Raw genomic sequence first — 6,779 nt, forward strand, 5'->3', positions numbered from 1 at the left:
ATTCTACTGTTCTTTTGGTTTCTATTTCATTGATTTCTGCTCTGATCTTTATTATTTCTCTTCTCTTGCTGGGTTTAGGCTTTATTTGCTGTTCTTTCTCCAGCTCCTTTAGGTGTAGGGTTAGGTTGTGTATTTGAGATCTTTCTTGTTTTTTGAGAAAGGCTTGTATTGCTATATACTTTCCTCTGAGGACAGCCTTTGTTGCATCCCCAAGATTTTGAACAGTTGTGTTTTCGTTTTCATTTGTTTCCGTGAATTTTTTAAATTCTTCTTTAATTTCCTGGTTGACCCATTCATTCTTTAGTAGGATGCTCTTTAGCCTCCATGTATTTGAGTTCTTTCCAACTTTCCTCTTGTGATTGAGTTCTAGTTTCAAAGCACTGTGGTCTGAAAATAGGCAGGGAATGATCCCAATCTTTTGGTACTGGTTGAGACCTGATTTGTGACCCAGGAAGTGATCTATTCTGGAGAATGTTCCATGGGCACTAGAGAAGAATGTGTATTCTTTTGCTTTGGGATGGAATGTTCTGAATATATCTGTGAAGTCCGTTTGGTCCAGTGTGTCTTTTAAAGTTTTATTTCCTTGTTGATCTTTTGCTTAGATGATCTGTCCATTTCAGTGAGGGGGGTGTTAACGTCCCTCACTATTATTGTATTTTTGTCGATGTGTTTCTTTGCTTTTGTTATTAATTGGCTTATATAATTGGCTGCTCCCCATGTTAGGGGCATAGATATTTACAATTTTTAGATCTTCTTGTTAGGTAGACCCTTTAAGTAGGATATAGTGTCCTTCCTCATCTCTTATTACAGTCTTTGTTTTAAAATCTCATTTGTCTTATATAAGGATTGCCACCCCAGCTTTCTTTTGGTGTCCATTAGCATGGTAAATGGTTTTCCACCCCCTCATTTTCAATCTGGGGGTGTCTTTGGGTCTAAAATGAGTCTCTTGCAGCCAGCATAATGATGGGTCTTGTTTTTCAATCCAATCTGATAGCCTGTGTCTTTTGATTGGGGCATTTAGCCCATTTACATTCAGGGTAACTATTGAAAGATAGGAATTTAGTGCCATTGTATTGCCTGTAAGGTGACTGTTACTGTATATTGTCTGTGTTCCTTTGTGGTCTGTATTACTTTTAGGCTCTCTCTTTGCTTCGAGGACCCCCTTCAATATTTCTTGTAGGGCTGGTTTTGTGTTTGCAAATTCCTTTAGTTTTTGTTTGTCCTGGAAGCTTTTTATCTCTCCTTCTATTTTCAATGACAGCCTAGCTGGATATAGTATTCTTGGCTGCATATTTTTCTCGTTTAGTGCTCTGAATATATCATGCCAGTCCTTTCTGGCCTGCCAGGTCTCTGTGGATAGGTCTGTTGCCAATCTAATGTTTCTACCATTGTAGGTTACAGATCTCTTCTCCCAAGCTGCTTTCAGGATTTTCTTTTTGTCTCTGGGACTCGTAAGTTTTACTATTCGATGTCAGGGTGTTGACCTATTTTTATTGATTTTGAGAGGGGTTCTCTGTGCCTCCTGGATTTTGATGCCTGTTTCCTTCCCCAAATTAGGGAAGTTCTCTGCTATAATCTGCTCCAATATACCTTCCGCCCCCCTCTCTCTTTCTTCTTCTTCTGGGATCCCAATTATTCTAATGTTGTTTCATCTTATGGTATCACTTATCTCTTGAATTCTGCCCTCATGATCCAGTAGTTTTTTATCTCTCTTTTTCTCAGCTTCTTTATTTTCCATCATTTGGTCCTCTGTATCACTAATTCTCCCTTCAGCCTCATTTATCCTAGCAGTTAGAGCCTCCATTTTTGATTGCACCTCCTTAATAGCCTTTTTGATTTCGACTTGGTTAGATTTTAGTTCTTTTATTTCTCCAGAAAGGGTTTCTCTAATATCTTCCATGCTTTCTTCAAGCCCAGCTAGTATCTTTAAAATCATCATTCCGAACTCTAGTCCTGACATCTTACTAATGTCCGTATTGATTAGGTCCCTGGCAGTTGGTATTGCCTCTTGTTCTTTTTTTTGAGGTGATTTTTTTCTGTCTTGTCATTTTGTCCAGAGGCGAAAAGATGAATGAGAGAACAAAATGTTAACAGGGTAACAACATCCCCAGAAAATATACTCTAAACATATTAGAAAAGACCTGAAACCTGGGGAAAAGAAAGGGAAAGGAAGAAAAAAGAGGAAGAAAGGAAAAAGATAGAAACAAACAAACAAAAACAAAACAAACTAAAAAAAAACAGAATATGATCAAATATGATCAGGCTGGTGCATAGATTAGTGCCACACTCTAGATTTTGGGTGTATATTGGTCTGTTAGAAGAAAAGTGCCTCCCAAATTTTTAGAGAAAGAAAAACTTATGTATGTACAAAAATAAGGGTTAATGAAATGAAGGGAGGGAATATGACTGTAAAGATGAAAATTATAAAAGATTTTATAAAAGGAATTGGTAAGACAAGAAGTTGTTTGAAAAAAGAAAGAAGAGGATTTAAAAAAAGAAAAAAAAGGTAGAGAATGTGATCAGGCAGGAGACTAGAACAAAGCCATACACTAGAGATTCAGGATATATTTTGGTCTGTTAGAAGAAACCATATCCCAAAATTTTAAAGAGAGAACAACTTATATATATAGACCAAAAATAAGGTTAACTACTATGAAGGGATAGGATATGACTCTAAAAATGAAAAATAAAAAAGATTTTTAAAAAAGGGATTGATGAGACGTTGCTTGAAACAGGGAAAAAGAAAAATTCAAAAAAAAAAAAGAAAGAAAGTTAAAAAAGAATTAACTTTGAAAGACTAAAGAATCATGGGGGGAAAGCCATGAATTCTATGTGCTGTATTCCCCTAGCGCTGGAGTTCTGCCGTTCTCATTGATCGGTAAACTTGGTCTTGGCTGGCTGTTCTCGCTGATCTTCTGGGGGAGGGGCCTGTTGCCGTGGTTCTCAGATGTCTTTGCTGGAGGCAGAATTGCCCCACCCTTGCTGGGTCAGGCTGAGTAGTCTGCTCGGATTTGCTCTTGGGAGTTTTTGTTCCCTGCAAGCTTTCCATTCAGCTTTGGAGGACAACAGTGAAAATGGCAACCTCCCAATCTCCGCCCTGGAGGAGCCGAGAACTCAGGGCCCCACTCCTCACTGAGCCCCCAGAGAAAAGCAGTCAATCACGCCCATCTCCCCAGGCTTCGGCCGCACTCTGTGCTCACCCAGCCTGTGACCGAGTGTTTCTATCTCTGGCACATGACCCATGTGGAGTCTCCAAACCCAGCAGATCCCTGTGGTGCACTCCCGCACCACTCCTCCCACGGGAGGAAGGGGAGTCTCCCAGGATCTGCCACTTGTTGGGCCCCTGCTGGAAGAGCGGTGGCCCGACTGTGCCGTGGATCACAGTTTATGGCAACCATGAGCTGAGAGCCCACTCCTCAGCTCCGTCTCTGCAGCCAGCTTCCCCGCTCCGATACCTGGGAGCTCTGCCACACTCAGGTACCCCCAGTCTTTCTGTGACCCCTAGGGTCCTGAGACCACACTGTCCCAGCAAGGGTTCCAGCCCCCACTTACCCACTAGAGCAACATCCCTCAGCGGAGCGAACTTCTAAAAGTTCTGATTTTGTGCTCCGCTGCTCTATCACTTGCCAGATTCGGCCAACAGGAGGCCCCCTCCCCCACCATCTATCTTCCCAAATATCGCCTCAGATTCATTTGTTCGCACATCCTACCTTCCAGAAAGTGGTCGCTTTTGTGTTCACAGAGTTGCTGCTATTCTTTTCTTCGATCTCCTGTTGAGTTCGTAGGTGTTCATAATGGTTTGAACCCTATCCAGCTGAATTCCCGGGACCAGACGAAATTTAGGTCTCCTACTCCTCTGTCATCTTGCTCCTCTAATCCTATTTATTTATTTTTAATTTTATTATGTTATGTTAATCACCATATATCATTAGTTTTTGACGTAGTGTTCCATGATTCATTGTTTGCGTATAACACCCAGTGCTCCATTCAGTACGTGCCCTCTTTAATACCCATCACTAGGCTAACCCATCCCCCCACCCCCCTCCCCTCTAGAACCCTCAGTTTGTTTCTCAGAGTCCATAGTCTCTCATGGTTCATCTCCCCCTCCGATTTCCCCCCTTTCATTTTCCCCTTCCTGCTATCTTCTTCTTCTTCTTTTTTTTTTTTAAACATATAATATATTATTTGTTTTAGAGGTACTGGGTATTCTCTTTTAAACTCTTCATCTCTTAGCTCCACGACTGGGGACACTCACAGCTTGGCCTAGCTTCTTTCAAAATATCTACTATTCACAAAATTCTCTGCAAGCTCAGCTTAGAGGGTGATCACTCCATGCCCTCAAGTTCATATGGATCAGTCAAAGCATACACCAATTTTGATGCAGAGTGTGATGCTCTGAACATTGAAATGGCCATCAAGACCACAGGTGTGGATGAGGTCACTACTGTCGACATTTTGACCAACCACAGCAATGAATAGAGACAGTATATTGCCTTTACCTATGAGAGAAGGACCAAAAAGGAACTTGCATCAGCACTGAAGCCAGCCTTGTCTGGAAACCTGGGGACCATGATTTGGGGCCTATTGAAAACACCTGGTTAGTATGATGCTTCTGAGCTGAAAGCCTCCATGAAGGGGCTGGAGACTGATGAGGACTCCCTCCCTGAGACCATCTACTCAAGGACCAACCAGGAGCTTCAGGAAATTAACAGAGTCTACAAGAAAATGTACAAGACTGATCTGGAGAAGGACATCTTTTCTGACACAACTGGTGACTTCTGCAAGCTGATGGTTGCCCTCGCAAAGGGTAGAAGAGCAGAGGATGGCTCTGTCACTGATTATAAACTGATCGACCAGGACACCCAGAATCCCTATGATGGAGTGAAGAGGAAAGGAACTGATGTGCCCAAGTGGATTAGCATCATGACCAAGCAAAGTGTGTGTCATCTCCAGAAAGTATTTGAAAGGTACAAGAGCTACAGCCCATATAACATGCTGAAGAGCATCAAGAAGGAGGTCAAAGGAGACCTGGAAAATGCTTTCCTTAACCTGGTCCAGTGCATTCAGAACAAGCCCCTCTATTTTGCTGACCAAATGTATGACTCCATGAAGGGCAAAGGGACTCACAATAAAGTCCTGATTGAATCATGTTCTCTCCCAGGAAGTGGACATGTTGCAAATCAGGTCTGATTTCAACGGAAAGTATGGCAAGTGACTATACTACTGCATCCAGCAAGACACCAAGGGCAACTACCAGAGAGTGCTGATGTACCTGTGTGGTGAGGATGACTGAAGCCCAGAACAGCATGAGCATCCAGGAGTGGTGCTCCTTTGTTTCCAGCTAACAGTTATAGAAAATAGCTTGTGACTATCAGTCCCCTTGTGCCCATCCCTGTGAGGATGACATTAGCACTGCCCCCTCCCCATCCTTATTTCAGTTGCCTAAGCACTCCCTGCCTCTGATGTCTAGTCTCTCCTTTTAGCCAAAGAAATGAACATCCCAAGGAGTTGGAAGTGAAATCTATACGTAAAACACTTTGCCTCTTGTGTACTGTGTCATAAACAAATGAATAAACTGAATTTTTACTCTATAAACAAACAAACCAAAAAACCTCTTCATCTCTCTTGGATTTCAGATCTCTCTTGCATGGACATATTCTATCACTCTCAGTTCAAGGATCACTGTTATTGAGCAAATATACATCAAGGATCTGTTAAGTCAATATGGAAGACACAAGACAGTTTAAGGGATGATAGATGTACACAAGGAACCAGTGATTGCAAAAAGACCCTTCTCTGAGACTTATTTTACACAGGACTAATGTCAATTTAAATGTGTAATTTAGGAAACAAAACAAATGAGCAAAGGGAAAAAAGAGAGAGAGACAAACCAACAGACTCTTAACTATAGAGAACAAACTAATGTTTACCAGGAGGAAGGTGGGTGGGGGGGATGGGTTAAAGAGGTGATGGGGATTAAAGAGTACACTCATCATGATAAAAATAAGATAAAATAAAATAAATAAAATTGGAAGTTGCTAACACAAGCAGAAATAAATGCTTGGAAAGGTTGGGAAATAAACAGTAAAGAAAGGTGGAGATTCGATAGATCAGAATATGATTATAAATAAATCAGACCATTTCATAAAAGGTGGCTCCTCCTGAGCATGTCTCTTCAGCTGATTGCTATAATATAGTTACTCTCTTGACATCCAGTATCCTGCCAGATCCTCTGGTCCATATCCTACTTGTATCTTTGGTAAACTAGGTAAGAAGGAATCCATCCAACTACTCCTATTCAGTGTAAACCAAGTAGAAATCTAGAAATGTGCTCTGAGGCATAACACTACTAGATGCTTAGATAATTTTTCTTTATTTTAGGTCCTCTGTTATCACAAGGTTCTATATAAAGATGAAATTGGGGACAAAGATGTGCCTTCTCTGAGACTGCTCTGTATTCTCTTGCATTGTTGCATTGTACAGCCCTAAGACATGGTAGGCCAAAAGAGGGTCAGCATTACTGATAGTGTCTACTATGTTCAGAGAGCTTTATCTAAATATCATATTGCTCTTACTATGGAACAGATGAGTCATACTGCCTCTTGCACTGTTGAATCTAAAGATGCAGTAAATTCCTGTGTCCTCCTACTCCTTTTGGATATATGTTAATTTAGACAAGTCTTCAGTGAGATAGAAGCTGATCGAAGGAGACCAATTCTATGATTCTCTATTATCTAGATTAGTGATGGCTAAATTCTAATCCAGTGATTCACTGAATT

At 41.1% G+C, this 6,779-nt stretch overlaps 1 pseudogene; it reads left to right on the top strand.

Annotated features, from left to right (window-relative positions):
- Positions 1 to 4,166: 4,166 nt before the first annotated feature.
- Positions 4,167 to 5,911, top strand: LOC135364131 (annexin A2-like; annotated as a pseudogene).
- Positions 5,912 to 6,779: the final 868 nt, after the last annotated feature.

The sequence above is a fragment of the Mirounga angustirostris genome, unplaced genomic scaffold (assembly GCF_029215605.1).
Source record: "Mirounga angustirostris isolate CCGP_5_RB_7025 unplaced genomic scaffold, mMirAng1.0.hap1 SCAF_4, whole genome shotgun sequence".
NCBI lineage: Eukaryota > Metazoa > Chordata > Mammalia > Carnivora > Phocidae > Mirounga > Mirounga angustirostris.